This window comes from Glycine soja, chromosome 1 (genome assembly GCF_004193775.1).
Source record: "Glycine soja cultivar W05 chromosome 1, ASM419377v2, whole genome shotgun sequence".
NCBI lineage: Eukaryota > Viridiplantae > Streptophyta > Magnoliopsida > Fabales > Fabaceae > Glycine > Glycine soja.
Window position 1 is genome coordinate 43530805 of NC_041002.1, and position 22072 is coordinate 43552876.

General features: G+C 30.9%; 1 pseudogene; it reads left to right on the forward strand.

Moving 5' to 3' along the window:
- The first annotated feature begins 17893 nt into the window (after positions 1 to 17893).
- Positions 17894 to 22072, forward strand: LOC114416424 (annotated as a pseudogene).

Here is a 22072-nt window from a genome sequence, read left to right on the forward strand (position 1 = left end):
AAAACCCTATTCTAGCATGCCTTCAAAAATTCATGCAAATGCTAAAACATGTAAAAACATGAGAAACTAAGTGAAGTAGAGACACAACTTGGTCATTCAAATGCAATAATCTATGCTTGATTGAATGGATCTCTTCTTGATCTCACAAGGTGTTAACAACTCACTTTTACCATTCAAAAAACAAAGACTTGAATGTGTGAGTCGAACAAACTTATTCTAAGCACTTATTCTGATCTCCTAAAAGTGAGAACACAAGGTGGTTATTTATAGAGAAAACAATTATAACCGCCTGTAATCAATTAAATTGTCAATGTAATCGAGTATCCCAAAGAAGTAATTGATTAGATTATCATTTGAGTCGATTAAAGTGTTCTTCCCAAACCTGGAAAGCTTTCAAGAACAGTGTAATCAATTAGATTCTTGATTTAATCAATTAAAGTGTTCTTGATCACTTTTGGGAACACTTTTGAGAATGAAGTAATCGATTACGATCACCTGGTAATTGATTAAAGCAGAGACTCATGAAAAACCATAGATGGTCTCAAACAAAACTGTGTAATCGATTACAGATAATTGGTAATCGATTAAAACGAAAAAGGATCTCTCTGCAAGCTCCAAATGACTTATGTAATCGATTACGAATAGCCTGATAATCGATTAAAACAAAGAGTTTTATACACCGAGGAAGTTTCTAACTTTTGAAACAATCTTCTTACCTCTACATGATGATGCATGATGTACATATGGATAGATTGAGACTAAGATGCAATAATCAATACAAATGCCACTCAAAGAGTCGGGCATGTAAATAGACAACTTCTTCAAGCTCCAAAGCTTAATCTTCATGTTGCTCCCCTTATCTCTAACAATCACCCCCTTTTGGCTTTAATGATGCCAAACTTGAATTTCCATTTGAGTGCATTTGGAGAGTCTTAAGAGTAAAGACTTCTTTTGAAAAAAACCTAAAAGTATCTGAACACTAAGAGAAGTGTCAAATCATATCTCATCATCACCATTGAATAGAGTTAGTATGCAATGTACTACTAATGCAATGCTTCTCCCTTTTTTGACACAACAAGTCCAAAAAGTCATAACTACAAAAAATAGACAAATATATGATGTTAAATGGGAAAATATCATAACATTTTATTGATACAATAACCATTACAGATTGATCAGTACAACCATTTTAAGAAAACATAACTACTTAATCAAACAACATAATAATTGACTAGATAAATAAAAACAGTATTAAAAGCAAATAGAAAGGACAATCAAATAGTAGAGGCAAGCACTAGAAACACAACTAAGCTTCATCCTCATCAAGGTTAAGGAGGTTACTAAGGGCCAACCTAGTCTCAATGTTTTCTAGTTGGGTAGTTACATTCTTCAAAGAACTATGAACTTTAGTTGAGTGCTCTTGAGGGAGGTGAAACATAGCATCCATCTTCTGAATCACAAGGGACTCAAAAAGACTCCATTGATATGCAGGCTCATGTTGAGCTTTAGATTCAACATCTTCTTCCATCTCATCAATGTTTCCAGTTGTAGGCTCTCCAGCCATTATCCATTCATGATCAACAAACCTCATTCAAAGCTTCTTGAGATGCATTTCGATAATCTCACTAGATGTTTTGGTAAAATCCATAATCTCATTAGAAACATCAACATTGAAGTATTCAATGAATCTTGAGGCAAGCACAACATAAGGAAATTCATAATCCACCAGGAGACGACATTTCAACACAATGTCTTCAATCGGCAGTACCCAGTTCATCTTTATATATGATTTCAGACCATAAACTATCTATAGATCATCATCCGTTACCTGAGCATGATTGCTTAACCTAGGTGTGAGAATGTAGGTGATAAGGTATACTAACATTTTTTCCTCTACAGTCAGTCCACCAACTCCGAAGCGATTCCTTAAGTTTTTAGCAGGTCAAAAAGCATTCCCCTGTATCTTTCTGTACCCATCAGGTGTTTCATCAAACTTGCAAACTCCACCTATGTCCAGACCGACTACTTCCTTCTACACAGTAGCATCAATGACCAAATCTACTCCATTAACAATAGAAAAAAGGTTACCTTCAAGGTCTACACGTGCACAAGTGTAGAATACCATGACCAACTCTAAATAAAATGTTCCTTTCATCTACACTAACTTTGACAGTCCTTGTACTTCCAACAGATTGGGAAAGTTGAACCCTTGTTGAGAGAACCATTCTAAGTCCAAATACTTGGGGACCCTCACATTTTTTACAATATATATCATCTTATAGTCATTCTTCTTGCTTTCATCTGTGAACCATGTGCCCAAACGGTTGATAACAACCTTTGAACATTCTCCTTGCTTCCTCTTGGAGGTTCTTGCTTTCTTCTGTGCTCTTAAAGGATTACTTGCCATCGTGAAAAGGAGACAGAGAGTTTGAGAGCAAAAGATGTTTGGGTTTAGAAAGGAGTGGTAACAAGGGTTTTAGAAGAGGTGTTGGTCTGATTTGTGGATATGATAAGGTTGGCTTTCAAATAAGGGCTAAGGCATTTTGGTTGGATTAGGTGGGTGGCAGGAGTAAATACAGTAATAGTGGTGGTTACTGAGGTGAAGACGAATAGATGTACCATATTACAACACACAAAATAACGCAGGTAATCAATTACAATTACATGGTAATCAATTAAACGCTTTATGAGATTCTTATTTAAATATATTGGTATATTGTTCTCAAAACTAGAGTAATCTTCTAATTGATATTGTACGTATAGCAGTTGTAAGCAACAACTTGTAACAAACACATATTCAACTTTTGCTACAGATAGAGTGACGAAGTTTTGCTTCTTACTTGCCCAAGATAACAGACAATGTCCAATATAATGACATCTACCACTTGTGCTTTTTCATTCAACTTTGTCACATGCATAGTTTACATTATAGTATCCTACTAATTTGAAATCTTGATTTTTCTTATAGAACGAACTTTGGTTAGTAGTACCTACTAGATAGTGTAAGATCCTTTCAGCAACTTGAGATGTGACTCTCAAGGATCAAACTGAAATCTAGCACATGAACATACACTATACATAATATCATGTCTACTAGCAGTAAGATACAAAAGTGAGTCGATCATACCTTTGTAGATCATCTGATCTAATGGTTTACCTAATTCATCTCTGCTTAGAGGATTGGAAGCTTGCATAGGTGTTTTCACTAGTTTGGCACCTTCCATCTTGAACTTATTTAGAACTTCTTTAGTGTATTTCTATTGATAAATGTATAAACCTTTACTATCTTGTTTGATCTGAAGCCTTAGGAAGAACTTAAGTTCTCCCATCTTGCTAATTTCAAACTCACTCTTCATCAGATAAGAAAAATTCTTGTAAAGAGATTAATTAGTAGCTTAAAAAAATAATATCATCAACATAAATTTGAATTATAATGAAGTCTTTGCCAACTTCTCTTTTGAAAATACTTGTATCCATTTTGCTTCTCATAAAACCATTTTCTAAAAGAAAAGAGCTTGGTATGCCATACCAAGCACGTGGTGCCTGTTTCAATAAACATTGTTTGGAAGAGTATGATCTTCAAACCCAGGAGGTTGTTTGACATACACTTCCTCTTCAATAAAGCCTTTTAAGAAAACACTTTTAACATTCATTGGAAATAACTTTATATTTTTATGAGTAGCAAAGGCAAGCATGATTCTTATAACTACAAGCCTAGCAGCAGGAGCAAAGGCTTCAATGAAGTTTATACCATCTTGTTGGTTATAGCCTTGAGGTATTAGCCTAGCTTTGTTCCTTACCACCTTACCTTGTTCATCCATCTTATTTCAGAATATCCATCTCGTTGCAATGATGCTTTTGTTCTCAAGCTTGGAAATAAGTTTCCAGGCATCTTTTTTGGTGAATTGGTGGAGTTCTTCTTCCATTGTAATGATCCAGTCATAATATATTAATGCTTAATCTATCATCTTAGGTTATATTTCAAACACAAGAGCATGAGATGCAAGATATTTGAATGATCATTTGGTTCTGATTCCTTTGGTCAATCTCCAATGATCTGATCTCTAATGATCCCCAATTAATCTATTCTGAACATAGCAAGTTTTTTTCACTGCTTCTGCTCATAAGTTTTTAGGAAGTGAGTTTTCTCAAAGCATCGTCCTAGCCATTTCTTACAAAGTTTTATTTTTTCTTTCCACTACCCCATTCTGTTGAGGTGTTCTCAGTGAAGAGAAGTTGTGAAACATACCATTCCTTTCACATAATGATTTGAACTCAACATTCTTAAGCTCAATTTTGTGGTCTCTTATGATGGAAGAAATACAAAACCTTTTTCATTTTAAACCTGTTACAAAATATGTCAAAGGCCTTAAAAGACTTATGTTTATGTGCGCGAAATTAAACCCATGTATATCTTAAGTAGTCATCAACTATGACAAAGCCATATTTCTTACCTCCCAGACTCAACGTTCTAGTTGGTCCAAACAAATCCATATGCAATAGTTGTAGTGGTTTGGTGGTGGAAACAATATCTTTAGATTGAAAAGAAGTTTTGATATCTTTCCCTTGTTGACATGCTTCACATAGAAGATGGATTTTTTAACAAATATTAGGCAATCTTTTTACTAAATCTGTTTTAGATAATTTTGAAATATGTTTCAAATTGACGTGCTCAAGTTTTTTTCGCCAAATCCATTTTTCATCTTCTTTAGAAAGTAGATACATTACATTCTATTTACTCAGATCTATTAGATAGATCTCATACAGATTGTTGTGCCATCTAGCAGTAAAGAAGGACTTTTCATCTTCTATCTTTACTGTACATTGGTCTTTGTTGAAGGACACAATATAACTACTATCACAAAATTGACTTAGACTTAACAAGTTATACTTCAAACGTTCAACATATAAGACGTTGTCTGTGGAGGCTAGAGAGGGAATACCAATTTTACCTATACTAGTGATCTTCCCCTTACCCAGGCCTCCAAAGGCAATCGGTCATCCTTCAATTGGCTTTTGGTCGAGGAACATAGACCTTTTCTCTGTCTTGTGTTGTGAGCAGCCACTTTTCAAGTATCAACTTAAGCCCTAGCCTTTTCCTACCAAGGATATCTGCAATAGGAACAATCTAACATTTTCGTACCTAAATCTTTTTGGGTCCATAAGCATTAGTACCCTTTGACATCTACTTTTTTTTATGGATGCATCTAAACTTGGAATGCCCAAACTTGCCACAGAAGTCACATTTGTTTAGATCATACTATGAATTGGAGGATGATGCCTTTTTTCTAAGCCTAGGTAAGACTTTTCATGGGAATGTTAATGGAATTTTAAAGACATGGTTAAGGTATTTGAACTTTTCGTAAAATTCCCAAAAGTTTTCATAAGACATGCAACTTCCTCTCATAGTTTTTCAACTATGGAGGATTCGTCAATCTTATAGCCCTCACTTGGACTCTTTTCCAGAGTTTGGATTTTTTTTTCAGACTTTCATTTGATTTCTTTAATTTAGTATTTTCACAAATAGATGATTTATATTTTTCTTTATACCTTTTGAATTGAAGAGAAATCATATGACTGTTCTAAAGAAGAACATCATAAGGCACACTTCTTCATCGTCTGATGAAGCACTAAAAGAGGTATCAAATTTAGAGCAAGTTTTTAATTCAACTTTTTTGTCTGTATCTACCATCAGAAAGATGTTGGCTCTCCTATCATCTAAATTGTTACTCTTCTCACTATCTGAGTCATCCTAGGTGACCATAAGACTTTTTTCTTCTTCTCACCAGTGTCTCTTTTTCTTTAACCGAGTACACTCAGCCTTTATATGTCTAGGATTTGTACATTCAAAACATATGATCTTATTGCTTTCCTCCTTATATTTCCTTCTGAACTTGGTATTTCCGTCTGGAGGAGTGTGGAACTTTGATTTCTTTTTTCAGCATTTGTTTGAAATTTCTAGACATAAGGGGCACTTCATCATATATGGATCCTCTAGAATTATTATTTGAGCCACCAAACTCAACCATTTATACTTTTAGAGAAGCTCTTCTTTTCTTTTTCTTTTTCTTTAGGAGCTAGTTTCTTCAGTCTTGAGGGCAGCAAAATCTCTCTTTGGTAGATGATCTTGGTTCTAAAGGTGAACTTCACGAACTCTTAGGATACCCAACAGTTCATCCCATGCTAGAGTTTTTAGATTTCTAGCTTCTTAGATGGCTGTTATTTTTTATTCATGCACCTTGGGAAAGTTATCTAGATTCTTTAGATTTATCTTAGCTTTGGTGAAGGTGTGTCCTAGAGCCTTAAATCCTTTCCAAAGCACTTGAAGTCTTCCAAATATGTTGTCCAAAAATTCTCCTTCTTTCATGGAGAAACTCTCATAGTGTCGCATCAGAGTGGTAGTTTTTCTCAATTGAACATCTTTTTTTCCTTCATAATTGATGCTCAATGAATCCCTAATGTCTTTGGCTATCTTTAGTCTGCATATCTTGTTATACTCATTATTGGATAAAACACATGCCAAAGTATAACAAGCTTTTGTGTTCAACTCCATTATAACATGGTTTGCGCCTGTCCATTCTGCTTCAGGTCTAATAATGGGTATATCTCCATTTGTGATGATCAACTTGAGTTTGTAATGATTGGACTTGATGTACATCTCTATTCTGCCTTTCCAAAATAGATAGTCATCTCTTGTGAAGCCTGGTGGCCTCGTGAGGAATGCTCCCTTAACAATGAACTAACCGTTGTTGTTGTTGTTGTTGTTGTTATATGCCATCAGGATCTTTTCATCTAGACGTTATCAAGTGCTTAACCCTTAGAGCCCAGGCTCTAATACTAAACTGTAACCTTGTGTTTGGATGGAGCAATTAAAGTGAGTAAAGTATTTTAACTGAGCTATTAAAATGCTTCTTATATTTTAATTTGTTTGGATAAAGTATTTTAGAAAGTAATTAAAATGTCATCATTTTTTTAAAGCATTTTAATAGACTAAATTAGAAGAATTTTAAATTCTCACAAAAACCACAAGAATTAAAATTCCCCATCCCTCTCTTCCACTGTCAGCCACTCACTCACGCAGCAAACGCTTTCTTCCACTTTTCCCCTCTCAGCCACTCTCTCTTCCCCTCTCAGTCACTCTCTCACGCTCTTCCCCTCTCATTCACTCTCTCACGCTCTTATCCTCTCAGCCACTTTCTCACACTACAGACGCAAGTAAGTTTTCTTTGCGATTTCGATCCACACTCTTGTTGTGTCAAGTGAATTCATTTTTTTCGTTAATTTGTGATTTATTTTTTATTTAGTTGTTTGATTTCATTGGTTTTGTACTCTGGGTACTCATTGTTTGATTTCGTTGCTCATTGTTTGATTTCATTAATTTGTACTGTGGGCATTTTTGCAAATTTGTTAGGAACAGACCTTGCACTCTAGGTGCTTGTGTTCATTCTTCAATGACAACTTTCTTTTCACAATATGTTTTTCTGGGATAGGGTTTTGGTTTGTAAATTTTTTGGATTAATTGAAGGGTTTCAATTGTGTGGTTAGAGTTCCAATTACGGTGTATCGTTTGCTATTTTGATTTTGATTGATATGCTCTTGCATTGTAATGTTTGATTCTATTCACCTCCATTCATCTTAAACAAAACTTGAATTTCAGTACATTGTATGGAGGGCCTATACATTTTTCCTTGCTTCAAGCCCAAAGGGCTCTTCCATGAGGGGACATGTTCAAAATAAAACAATTGGAATTAGTAGTTAAATGCCTATTGTTCACCAAAAATAAAGTAGTTAAATGCCTATTGGAATCTGTAGCAACTAGCAATTTTTTTCCAGATTCATGTACATAGCTATTCTTATACTAGAGTATACTGTCAAAGGAACTAGGATCATCCTTAATCTCCTTATAATCATTGTCAAATTGTATATAAATACTAGATCAGCTGAATAACTCCCTCAATCTATTCAGAAAATTCATTCTCAGTTTTTAATTTGTGATTTATTTTTTATTTAGTTGTTTTGGATAATTGAAAGATTACCTCATTAGATTCTGTTGGAACAGGGGAATGTCCTAGAGTCAAGTTTGGTAGTCAATCATCATTATTGAGCATCAAAGTTAGAAATTGTTTCACTAAATTGTAAGTATATAAATATTGCCAATACTAAGTTAACAAGAGCTTTAAGATATTAATTTCTCTATTAGTGTACAAACTGATTATAAATAGGTGTTGTGCAGATTAACTATTGCCCTTTGTACTACTTATTTGTTGCATCAAACATAAGTGATAATTTATATTTTATGCAATCAATATCACTAGAAGGTAAAGTAAAATGAGCCAAGAAATATGCGTACGAATGGTTTTTTGTTTGTTTGTACATATATTATAAGAACTTGTTCTCTTCGCCCATGGAAGCTTCAACTTGAGATGCCCCCAACATGAAAGCCTCCCTCCGTTTGTTTTGCTTCTAAGAGATGAACTTTTTTCCATGACTTCGAGATAGCTTCATTCATGGAACGAAACTTTAGTCTAGCTTGTAGTGTTTGTGCCTGGTGGGGGTGTTATCTTAATTCTCAATTTATTTGCTAAGAATTTTAAGTGTGTGGTAGAGAATAATGTATAACTTAAGAAAAAACCCTTTTTGGGTTGGTAGTAGCTAGATGATATGTATGGAGAAGCAATACTATTAACATCTGGATTAACCTCTTGAGGAATAATGTAGTTATCTCTATTCTTTACAATAAATATTACAAAAGAATAGAATATTTTATTAAAATATAAAATGATAAGTAAGACTTAAATAATATTATTTACATACTTAAATTTCCAAAACAAAATAATTACTTAATATTATTTTTTTAAGAATAACCTAATATAAAAAATCTAATGTGGAAAAATTAGGGGACCAAGGCCCCCCTCATGTAGCCGTAGGTCTGCCCCTGATCATGTATGTTTGAAAAGTTGTTTAAAAATATGTTATTTCCAAAATGCAAAGATATATTTAGATTCATATTATTTAATATATTTTTATTTATTTATAAGAATGGAAAATAAATATACTAAAAGAATTACATCAATTTACGCATGTGTTAAATAACTGAGCTAGAAGTCCCTTTAGTTCATACTATTTAATATGAACAAATAAATTTGATGTCTTGTAATTAAATCTACACCAGCTTGAAGAAAGCCACAAAAAGATGAAACTGAAGAAATGGTGCGTACAATGTCATGGGAGGGGGGAAAAGAGTGCAGCTAAAAAGTAATAACAGGAACTATAGTCAACAACCCATGGCATGCTCCCTGAAGTCATTATATCATCATTGTTTAAGACACTATTGATCTATAGTCATACCCAACAAATTTTATAAACCATAAACCAGTAATAACAGGAACTTTATTATTAGCATTCTAGAATCAAAATTTCAACTATTATGCAATTGTTACTCATATATTGGCCCCTTTTCCATGTCAACTTCCTCTGCTACTTGGTCAATTCATTGTTGTCCAAGTGATATGTTCCTCTAAAGAAAGGAAATGTCTTAGACAATCTTCTAGTCTGTGTTTGATGAGTTAAAGTTGCACTTTTTTTACTGTTGAATATTGATACTCTGATTTTGAAGTTTGTAGATATGGACATTTATTTTTGTTTTGAAGTCTGTGTTAGTATTTTTTTTTTATAATTTTTTATATATGCTGAATCTAAAGCACTTCATAATAGAATTAATTAATCAGTACTTTAATTACATACTTTTAATTCTAACAGATAATTTTAACAAATCTTAAAAGCAGTATATCTAAAACCTGTACAATCATATATACCATATCAATCACATCCCCTTTGCCTTTGCCTCGAGTTCAATTTTTTATTACAGGGGTCTAATCAAACCCAAAAAGGAAAAAAAACACTTCTTTTTTTGTTGTGTATATATAGTTAAGAGACATTTCTTGTCATCCAATTTATATTCTGCTAAATATCAGGTTCCTCGACCTTTTACACTTGATGATGAATGAAAATTAAGGAATGAAGAACATTGTTTTTTTTTTTTAATTTGGACCTTGTAATTCTTGTTTAAGATCTTTGTTTGGAACTTGATTAATTAGGACCTTGTAATGCTTGTGTTGATTCGTGTTTATGCGTTTGTGCGTTATTAACAATTTGAATTTTCTTCCTGTACGAACAATGAAATTAATATCATTTGAATTTTGTACGAGATAATTGTCCTTAAATTACATAATTATTTAATTTTAATATGTTTTCTAAAATTATTGCAAGACTAGGTAATTAATTTTTTTTAACAAGAATAAAGAATTACATATCATTCATCTTTTAATTTTGTAGTATTGTTTAATCCAAGTTTTTTTTTTGTGCTACTACAAGAATATTGTATAAGATTCAAAATTGTTTAGCATTAAAATTATTTTGATTATTTAATTATTAAATATTTAAAAAATTTATTATTATATATTTTATAAAATTAAATTTATTTTGAATATTTAACTATTTAAAAAATGACTCATGTTTATTTTTATTCAATATTGAAATTTTAATTTTTAAATAAATATTTAAAAATGTAAATTTGAATTTCATTGAAATTGAATTACTTTGTCCAAACAAGGAAATTAAAATACAAGAAATTGAATTGCCTCATCCAAACAAAATATTTACAAAATGAAAGGAATTTAAATTAAGGCAATCAAAATGTATGAATTTGAATTTCCTAGAAATCTTAAAATTCCCCATCCAAACACAAGGTAAAGGAAAATATCACAAGAAGGAGGGTTGAATTTTGATTTTTAGAAATTTTAAAGCATTTTTCTAAAAGGCTTAAATATATTTTTAATCCCTAATAAATATTTGATTTTGCATTTGCTCCCTAATAAATTTTTGTTTTGCGATGAGTCTCTAATAAAACAAAAAAAATTTTTTGGTCCTTGACACTTATTGTTAGTCCCTAATAAATTAGCAAATTTTGGGTTTACTCCATGATAAATATTTTCCATTTTTTATTAATACAGACTAAAAAAAATTTGTTAATTTATTAGGAAGCAAACATAAAATTTTCTAATTTATCAGAGACAAACAAAATATCAAGGATAAAAAATAAAAGTTTTATTTTATTATAAACTCGATGTGAAGAAAGAATTTATTAGAGAGTAAATACAAATATCGGGTATTTATTAGGAATCAAAAATATATTTAAGCCTTTATAAAACAATGACAATATCGTTTGGTGATAAAACATAAAAGAATAGAGATTAGATTTCTGCAAAAAGGTCCAGAAGATAGCCTCAGATTTTGTAAAATAAACAAAGTTTTTCAAAAGCAAAAATCAAATTCGAACCTTAAGTCAATTTAAAGCACAAAAGAGAAAACAAGCAAGATAAGACACAAAAAGTTATATTGGTTCATCTCAACCACCGAGACTACGTCCAGTTCTTAGAAAACCACCAAGTTTCACTAACTTCAACAAGTTACAAGTATTAATCACTATCACTTTTGGCTCTACAGATGAAGCTCTACACCAAGTTTGTTACAACTAGTATTATTTGTCCTACCAAACCATTGTTGACTCTAATACAAATAAGAAGATTTTTTTGTTTGATTAATTGCACAATAACCAACTCTCAATCGTCATACAAATGGATATTCAATCTTAACACGTAGTCTTGTCTCTCAAGATATTCAAAGTGTTCTGAGAGCTATTCGAAGCTTTACTATAATTTATAGAGAGTTTTTTACAAAAAGAATTTGAATATGAGTGCTTTAGTTAGTTCTTCATATCTTTAAAGCTTTTGGTATTTATAGGCCTTTTGCAACAAATTTTTGTTGTCTCTAAACAAATAGATTTCTTCTCTTTAGCTTGTCTCTAAAAAATGTGATCGTTGGAGCATTTAATGCGCATACTTCTTCATACCAAAAATTTCTATTCTTAGCTATCGTGTTGAACACTTCAGTAGGAAACCACTTTCTTTTGCGTCAGAGCAAGTCTATACAGCAGAGCGTTTCTTTTGATGGCAATTACCAATTTTCAGAACTTGAGTTTCATTTATTCTTCATAGGATTCGACAGATCCTAAAGAATATTTCTGGAAAACAAATCTCAAACATAAAGTATTAAATGAAGTCTTAAATATCATTTTTTTAATGTTGTATCAGATCATGACTTTAGCTTGCTATCATCTGAAACATCAAACACATACTCGTGAAGCTTTTTTTGATATCACATAAGACGCAACTTTTAACCTTCAGATCTTGATCGGGCCTATTAAGTATATTAGTTCAGATCTTGACAATAAAAGTGTTTCCCAACATCATTCACATCCAAAAATATGTCATGGTTACATGTAAGTGATCAATCCACAACAAACATTAAGTAAGGAAGCAAGATACTAACATGGAATACAAATATGCAATATATATATATATATATATATATATATATATATATATTAAATCATATCAAAAGATACAAGAGAGTGCATAAATTGTTACATCTAATCTCTTACAACTAAAGAAATCAACTATCCATAGCCATGGATAACATCAAAATACATGGAAGATAGAAGACGGAAGAAAATGCTCCCATGGAGCAAGAAGGATCTCCTCTACTCCAAGGAACTATCCAAATCCATGTCCTACTACATAATGATCCATAATGCCTTCACAAATGAGGGTTAGCCCTTTATATAGTCAAGCATAATTTCTGTTTTTAAAAGACAATTGGTTTGGCCATGGATTTTTGGCTTAGCTGGCTGACAAATTCTACACCAAAATGTTGCTTTAGTTGACCCTTCAAGGCTTCAAAACTTCAAAATCTAGATCCAAATTATGTTCTACATCTTCAATCTCTTTTTTTCCTACAAAAAAATAGGGTAAATTACTACAACATAACCAAGAACTCAAAAAGCTAGACTAAAATTCATAAAATAGTGAAGACAAAGAAATTTGAGTTAAAACAACCCTCTAAATCAAGGTAAGAGCAAGAAAAATGCCTTAAAAAGCACTCAAAAAATACTCGATTTTGGCACTTAATAGGGGGCTAAAAGTAATCGGAAAAAATGGAGGAAATGAAGTGAAATTAAGACAAACCTTGAGAGAGCCATTATAATTTACTCTAAAAAAATCAAATAATTTAAATGAGTTTTGTTGGATCGAGTGGTCTCAGAATAATTAAGAAGGGGGGGTTGAATTAATTATTCCTAAACCTTTACTAATTAAAAATTTACTCTTCTAAGGCTTTTACTAAATTGTTAAGAGAATGAGGAGTACAAGAAAAACTTAACAGAAAGTAAAAGCGGAAATTAAATGCACAGCGGAAAGTAAAAGAGTAGGGAAGAAGGAAACAAACACACAAGAGTTTTTATACTGGTTCGGCAACAACTCGTGCCTACATCCAGTCCCCAAGCGACCTGCGGTCCTTGAGATTTCTTTCAACCTTGTAAAAAACCTTTTACAAGAAAAGATCCACAAGGGATGTACCCTCCCTTGTTCTCTTTGAAACCCTAGTGGATGTACCCTCCACTAGAACTGATCCACAAGAGATGTACTCTCTCTTGTTCTCAGTCAAACCCAAGTAGATGTACCCTCTACTTGTACCACAAAGGATGTACCCTCCAATGTGTTAAGACAAAGATCTCAGGTTGTTAAACCTTTGATACTTTGTGAATGGGGATACAAAAGAATTCTCAGGCGGTTAGTCCTTTGAACACTTTTGTATTAGGGAATGGGAAGAATCAAAAGAATTCTCAGACTGTGTCGTTTTAAATTCTTTGACAAGGGAGAAGGGAGACACAAAAGAATTCAGGCGGTTAGTCCTTCGTTCTTTTGGAAAAGGGAAAAGAGAGACACAAAAAGAATTCAGGCGGTTAGTCCTTGGCGAATTCTTTTTGGCAAAGGGAGAAGAGATGAAAAGAATGAATAGCACAAGTTTTCAAGGTTCAGAAAACCAGAAAACTTTGGAAAGCTTTTGGCACAAAGAAGAAGAAGAAGTTCAAAGAGATTCAAGGCTTGTAAAGGATTGTATAAGATTGATTGAAAAAGTGTTTGAAAGATTGATTGAATGAATGATTAAAAATACAAAACAAATCCTTGCTTTTATAAACTCTTCATGTCTGGTCAAGAGGACCATTTAGAAGAGTTATAACTTTTAGAAAAACTTAAAACCAATTTGAAAAAGTCAAAAACCTTTTGAAGAGTTACATCTTTTGATTTATTTAGAAACAATCATTGGTAATCGATTACCAAATCAGTGTAATCAATTACACAAAGCTTTTAGTGAAAGGATGTGACTCTTCACATTTGAATTTGAATTTCAACGTTCAAAGGCACTGGTAATCGATTACCAAAACATTGTAATCGATTACAGCTTTTTTGAAATCAATTGGAACGTTGTAAATTCATTTGAAAACTTTTTCAAATCCATTTTGCTACTGATAATCGATTACAACAATCTGGTAATCGATTACCAGAGAGTAAAAACTCTTTGGTAAACATGTTTTGAGAAAAATCCATGTGCTACTCAGTTTTTGAAAAAACCTTTTCATACTTATCTTGATTAAGTCTTCTCTTGATTCTTGAGTCTTGAATCTTGTTCTTGATTATTCTTGATTCTTGATTCTTGAAAACTTGAAACTTGAAACTTCTCTTGAATCTTTCTTTTGATTCTTGAATTCTTTGGCATCATCAAAATAACCTTTGAAGGCATTGCTTCCACAAGTTTTTATATTTTATAACTTTGGGAAAAAAATTCCTCTTTGTCACTAGCATATAAGAAATTATGTAGCTGACATAATTGACTATATACCTTGTCAAAACCATTTTTTTTCAAAAAAACTTTGAGCATATAATCAATTATGTGATAGGCATAATAATGTTAAGGTATATAATCGATTATGTCTATGACATAATTGATTATATGCCTCAATATAAAAAAATCTCAAAAAAGACATAATTAATTATGCAATAATTTATTATGTCTCTAAGTAAAATAACTTTTGATCATGTGAAAAGGCATAATCAATTATATGCTTCAAATAAAAAAAGGTTTCATTTTCATTTTTGCGCAATTGATTGACAAGTACTCTTTGTAGCCATATAATTGATCATGGGCACGTCATAATTAATGGATTAGGTGGCTACCAAATTTGTATTTGCATAAATTAAAAAATCAAAATATCATATTTTCAACTTAGGGGTAAAATGATATTTTTATTACTGTATCAATTTTTTTTTTCTTATTTATCAAATAAATTTAATTAAAATATTTATTTTCTATTATAATCTATTTCATCTCAACCAAATAACTTATTTTCACTCTATTTCTATGTTATTGCTTCTCTTATTTTTCTTTCTTCACTTATTCTCTTTCATTTTTTTTCTCTCAATCAAACACAATGTAAATGAGTTCTAAAAATAACATTTATATATAAGAGGAATGAGAATGCAATTCTTAAGGCATACATATTGATGCTGAATATTCAGGGTCAATGACTGATACATAGGAAGTCCATACTAGATATTGTATTTTTTTTTTAAGGAAATTGAGTAATTTGGAGGAGTAAACAAACAAAATGCATTTTAGGAAGTAGTAATAATAATAAATTGCTTTCTTGCGAATTGTAATTGACATTGATTATCTTTTCATTACTTATAAATATAAATAGATCATTCATGCTGAGTAGTAAAATTCAATCGAACACATTTGAAAAGAAAAAAAGTTTGTTTCGCATTTTCTCACACATATATTGCTTTCATGTAATGTATGGGATATACCCTGCAACAAAAATCTGTTGGTTATTATTATCTTAGAGGAAGAACTGGGAAGGAAGTGAAAAGGACAATAGGCCTCGATCTTTCTTTAAGCAATGTTCTTGGTTGTGAAAACGTCAACAACACAACCTAATGGTATTCATATTTTGCCAAAATAAACTTTGAAACAATCAATATCGAATATGTAGTGCTGGTAAAGTGCAAATGCAGCGAAAAAAACTTGCCGACGAATGTTTTGTATTAATTAGTGAAAAATATTACATAGAGATGTACCACTAAATGCAATATCTTGGGAAACGTAATAGCAAAGTTCACATTTAATATTAGGGTTGATATTTTCCATTTTGTCTATTAAATTAATGCATATTTATTCAAGAACTATTATTCCATCATTTTTTTTAGAAAAAAAAAATTGATTTAAGAAAAACTTAACAATAATGATGAAACAATTTTGCAAATAATTTTATAAATTTGGTCACTAATGCATTAATTTCTTGTAATGACTTAGTTCTAATTTCCTTAGGAAATAACTTCAGTGGTTGATATATGTTAATTTTTTAATATAAACTCCATTAATCTAATTATAATTTTTAATTATAAAATTCAATACTATGTACAGAATATTCACTAATATAGCTTTTTTAATGTGAGTAATGTTAAAAATAAAAAGTATTAAAAAACATCATTATAAAAAAAACAATACATACTCCACCAAACACGTGAATAAATTAGTATGTAACTATATTAAATATTTTGTAAAAGAGTTTTGTCATCAATAGTGATTTGAGTTCAATGGAGAATAATTATGGTTTAGACAAAAAAAATGTGACTAATATAATACAAAGATTTTAATGTTTATATATTAAGAGTATAAAATAGTTTTACAATATCATTTAATCATAAATTACTGTTTGAATTAGTCTCATAATAATTAGATAACTAAATTTTTAGTTCCTAAACTTTTTCAAAATTTGGGTTTTAGTCCGTATACAAAGTTTGACCGGTTAATGTCCTTAAACTTTATAAAAATTCAATTTTTAGTGCATAAATAAAAGTTTGACTAGTCAAAGTTCTTAAGCTTTTTAAAAATTAAGTTTTTAATGCATAAAGATTTCTAACATTTAATTTTTAGTCCCTAAATTTTCATTAATTATGGGACAAAAATCAATTTTTTTTTATAAAATTTAAGGACTAAAAACCAACATTTTAAAAATTTTAGAGATTTTGATCGGTCAAACTTTCATTCTAAGGATTAAAAACTAAATTTTAAAAAGTTTAAGAACTTTGACCAGTCAAAATTTTGTATAAAAACTAAAATCTGAACTTTGAAAAGTTTAAAGATTAAAAACTTAATTAACTCTTACTTTCAGATATTTTTTTAAAAAATTTAACAAACTTATTATATATGATGAATTGTAATTAGTTAACTATGTAAAAAATTTTACACTACCATAATCCTTTTTCTCTAATACAAATTAGACTTCAGTAAAAATAAAAATAAAAAAGTATATGTAATACAATTAGATAAGTTGAGGAATATTCAACCAAAAAAAAAAAGATAAGTAGACGAATTTAATCTTTACATTGGCTGCTGTAAATAAGTGCTTATTTTTTCCTTTTAGAAAAATAACAGTTCTCCACTGTTGATGATAAAATTAATGAAATAAGTTCTTACCTGCCTACAATTTATTAAACATGTATATATATTTAATGACCAGTTAATTCTATTGATAGGTACTTTATTTAAATTTTTTTTTAATGAAAAAGTACTTCCCTAGGTAGAATCCAAGACTTTTAATATCTAAGATTGGAATTAAAGTTTTTTTTCATTTTTTTATTTGAAAAATCCTTATTAGGCAAACTCTAAGTCAAAAGTGGGTTTGATAATTTTGAGTCTTTTATATTTAGCGAATATTTCAATTTTCAACATGCAAAAGCTTCAATATGAATCATGCTCTCCCTAGCTAGTAGTTACTGCATTCAACTTAACTAGAGATGATAAAATTAACTATCTTCTAACTCACCAACCGGTTTCAAGAAGCTTCAAAAGGGAGTAAGGAAGAGATGCAGTGAGAAACAAAGATCAAACTGAATGTAAATGGCAAAGGCACATCAAATAGTGCTAGGGAGCAATTGGGGAATCAGAAACATTTTTCAATCCATTTGTGGCCATCTTAACCTCTATTCTAGTTGTCACTGCCATTTATCTAACACAGGAGGGAGAACAATGGTCTAATGAAAGGAACAAGTTTCATTCATTATCAAAATGTAACTTATTTTCTGGTAAGTGGATTTTTGATAATGAATCATATCCACTCTACAAGGAGCAGCAGTGCACATTCATGTCTGATCAATTGGCTTGTGAGAAGTTTGGAAGGAAGGATCTAAGCTACCAGAATTGGAGGTGGAAGCCCCACCAATGTGACTTACCCAGGTCTCTCTCCCTACCCTATGACATTTTTTAAGGATGTATTTAGAAGTGTGATTTTGAGAAGAAAAGGGAGGCTAATTTTTTTAATTTTTAAATAAAGAAATTTATACAATATTTATAAAAATAAACAAAACATTGATATATTAATCTATTGCTTTATTTATTTTATTTTAAAAATAATTAAATGAAAAATATTGATTAGAAATGAAAAGTCCATCCTTTATCTTTCAAAACCTAACTCCCAAAATATCCTAGCAATGTTCTTAATGAGTATCAGAAAGGGTACTTTGTTATGGAATTAATAAATGGAAAAATTTTATTAGAAATCATGTTGAGAAATTATTAGTGACATTTTTTCATATAAATTTTTCATTTTTGATTCATTAACCAATTTTTCTTTCTTAATTACATACTCATTCTTTTCTACCTACATATATGTATGGTATGCGTCAATATTAAGTTAGGCTATGTTTTTTTAGCTTTGTGAAATGTGGCTCCTTCTTTGTTAATAAGGTTCAATGCCACAGCATTGCTTGAAAGGCTAAGGAACAAGAGGATGGATGGTGTTTGTGGGGGATTCACTCAACAGAGGCCAATGGGTTTCAATGGTTTGCCTAGTTGAATCTTCTGTGCCCCCAACTCTCAAATCTATTCGGACTGTTGCAAATGGTTCACTCAACATTTTCAAGGCCGAAGTAAGTCTATGGGAGTAGAAATTAAGGATAAATAACCTTACTCCTACCTACTTCTCGCATGGTCCTACATTTCAAAACTATTACTACTGACTTTTTTTTTTTTTTCAAAAGTTCTGTTTTTTATTAAACACATTTAATTAACTTGAGCACAAATTTGAAAGGAATTATGTATGAAAAAAACAGTTAATGGATTTAAAGTAATTATTAAGCATTTCAGTATATATTAATTGCTTAATAATTTTGATAATTAATTAATCAAAATTAGGTGAGATTAATGTGAAGGTGTATACATGGATAATTGACGTAACAATGATTTGAATAGAAATGTTTTATTTGACTTTATATTCTATAAATATCATAGAAACAAAATGATGTATACATAAATTTCTCTTTCAAGATATAATGTTGATGGATGATTAAGAAAAAAGAAAATAAAAAAAAAATCATAAATTTGATTCGTTCTTATTAGACAATAACCTTGACATGTGCAAGTATCTCTTTACGAGATTAACCCAATGAGGTTAGCTTAATGGTAAGAGGGTTTAAGTAGTATGCACACAAGTCTTACGTTCGATCTTCAGTATTGTCGTCACTTTATACCCTCCCCAAAAAAGAGACTTAATTAGTTGTTTAACTAACACGTTTATTAATTTTAATGAAGGAAAACAATGCAACAATTGAGTTCTATTGGGCCCCATTGCTGGTAGAATCAAACTCGGATGACCCTCTGAACCATAGGGTAGCAGAACGAACTGTGAGAGTGCAGGCCATAGAGAAGCATGCTAGGTACTGGACTGATGCGACATTCTGGTGTTCAACACTTTCCTCTGGTGGAGAAGGCGCGCAATGAATGTGCTGTAAGTACATGTACAACAATTCACCAAAACCCCCCATAATCGCTTTCATAATTTCATTTCATCATCTTGCATGCCTTTCAACAACTCCAATTCCCAACCACCATGTACATGTCATAGTGTTGGGAATTGTGATGTTTCCACCATAAATGAATCCTATGCCTCTCTCTTCTCCTACCACCAATTTAGTTCCATCTAGAACAATTTTAATTTTTAAGAACACAACTTAATGAAGTATAAGAGTTTTGGTATGTTTGATAATTCCTTCCCATTTTTTAGATTTAAAATAATTCTACGCTACTCAACCAACAATTTCTCATCTAAAATCTATTAAGATTTTTATTTATTTTTTTATTTCCAAAACAAGTATTTTTTTATAAAAAAAAAAAACAGTTGAGGCGCCTTCTCATTAATTCTTCTCCTTGTTAATTAGAACTAATATTGTGTCTTTGTAATGGTTGCTTTTATTTTGATAACTAAAACTAATAGTTCTCAAAAAGATAAAATATTGATTTTACTAGAAAACTGTATCATTCAAATCACAAATTTGATTAGAATTTATTAACAATACGAAAAATTATAGTCATTCAATTAAAAACTATTAGTCATAATTACTTTAAAAATCATATTTAAGGTGATTTGTAAGTGCTTGATATTGTATAAATCTTTATAGTTTATAAAAATTAATCTCCTAAAATATTACATGTGCTTGTGTATTTTTTTAATACTTACAAAATTAAAGACTAAGAAAGTTAACAAGATAGCTTAACTCTTAAGATTCACCAGAAAAAAGAAAAGCTTAACTCTTAAGAAAAAGATATAACATGCATTAGTCATAATTCTTTTGGTTTTTGGTCAGTAGAGTCTTAATTTTAATAGTGACAGTGTAACCTGCAAGCAGGTGGGGTTCATTTGGAGACCCAAATGGGGTAAACAAAAGGGTAGGAATGGTGCGAGTCTATGAAATGGCCTTGAGGACCTGGTTTGACTGGTTGGAAGTCCATATTAATCGTAACAAAACCAAGCTGTTTTTCGTTTCTATGTCACCAACTCACCAAAAGTAAGTGCGACAACTCCACATTTCCCATCATTATAAATAGGATTAGAACCCGTCTTAAAAATAGAGTTTAAATATGCTTTTAATTTTAGTAATATATTTTTTTCTTATGTTTGTCGTGATGTGTCGGCGGGACAGTTTTTTTTAGTTATATTTGTTATATTGTACTCACTTTTTTACTTTGTTTCTTTTCAAAAATAGTAAATGCAGAGGCTCCGCTGGAAGTTTTGTTTTAATTATTATTCTCCATACTTTCTATTATAATAGTCATTCTAAATCTTTTTAAACCTTTCAAGAAAAATTAATAAATTGATAAAAAAAATATAATTTTATAGAATTAATCTTACCGTCATCAATTTATTTTTAAGTTTTATTTTCTATATCACTAATATTATAAGCGATATAAATAAAAAAATATTATATCAACAAGTTAGAATGATCATTATTTTGAAATATTTTTTTTTTCTTATACAATGATTATTTATGGGCCGAGGGACTAATTTACGAGTGCAGAGAACTCCTAAAAGAAAATGAACCAGTATTTAATAAAGTAATCAAATTATATATAGGAATACACAAGTACATAACATATTGATTGCTCTATGATTACACTATGATCTAATCAATGCTCTAATTAGATTTATAATATAAAAAATGGCAGGGCTCATGAATGGGGAGGAGTTAAGGGTGACAATTGTTACAAAGAAACAGATCAAATTACAGAAGAAGGGTATTGGGGGAATGGTTCAATTCCAAGTATGATGCGAGTTGTGGAAAATGTGATTGAGGATTTGAATGGAAGAGGTTTGAATGTTCAATTGCTTAACATCACACAGCTCTCAGAGTATAGGAAAGAAGGACACCCATCTATCTATAGAAAGCAATGGGAGCCTCTAACTGAAGAACAGTTATCAAATCCAAAAACTAATGCTGATTGCATACATTGGTGCCTAACTGGTGCGCCTGATGCGTGGAATGAGCTCCTCTATGCCTATATTTCCATCGATGACTAACATTTGACTAGAAAAATTAAGTTTGGAATGTAGTATTTTGCATGCCAAGTTGTTCGTTTGTTTATCTTGTGTTTTTCCTTTTCTTTTCCTTTTAGCTTTGTGATCTTATTTTTCTCTTATTGGTGTGGTGAGGGGAGTCAAAGTGTAAAAAAGTTGCCTCTCTATATATGCCAATATATTTTCTTAATGTTTATTCTCTCACGTGATTCATGTAGTGGACTTTTATTTAGTGGAATAAGAAAATGTTAGTTTTGTTTA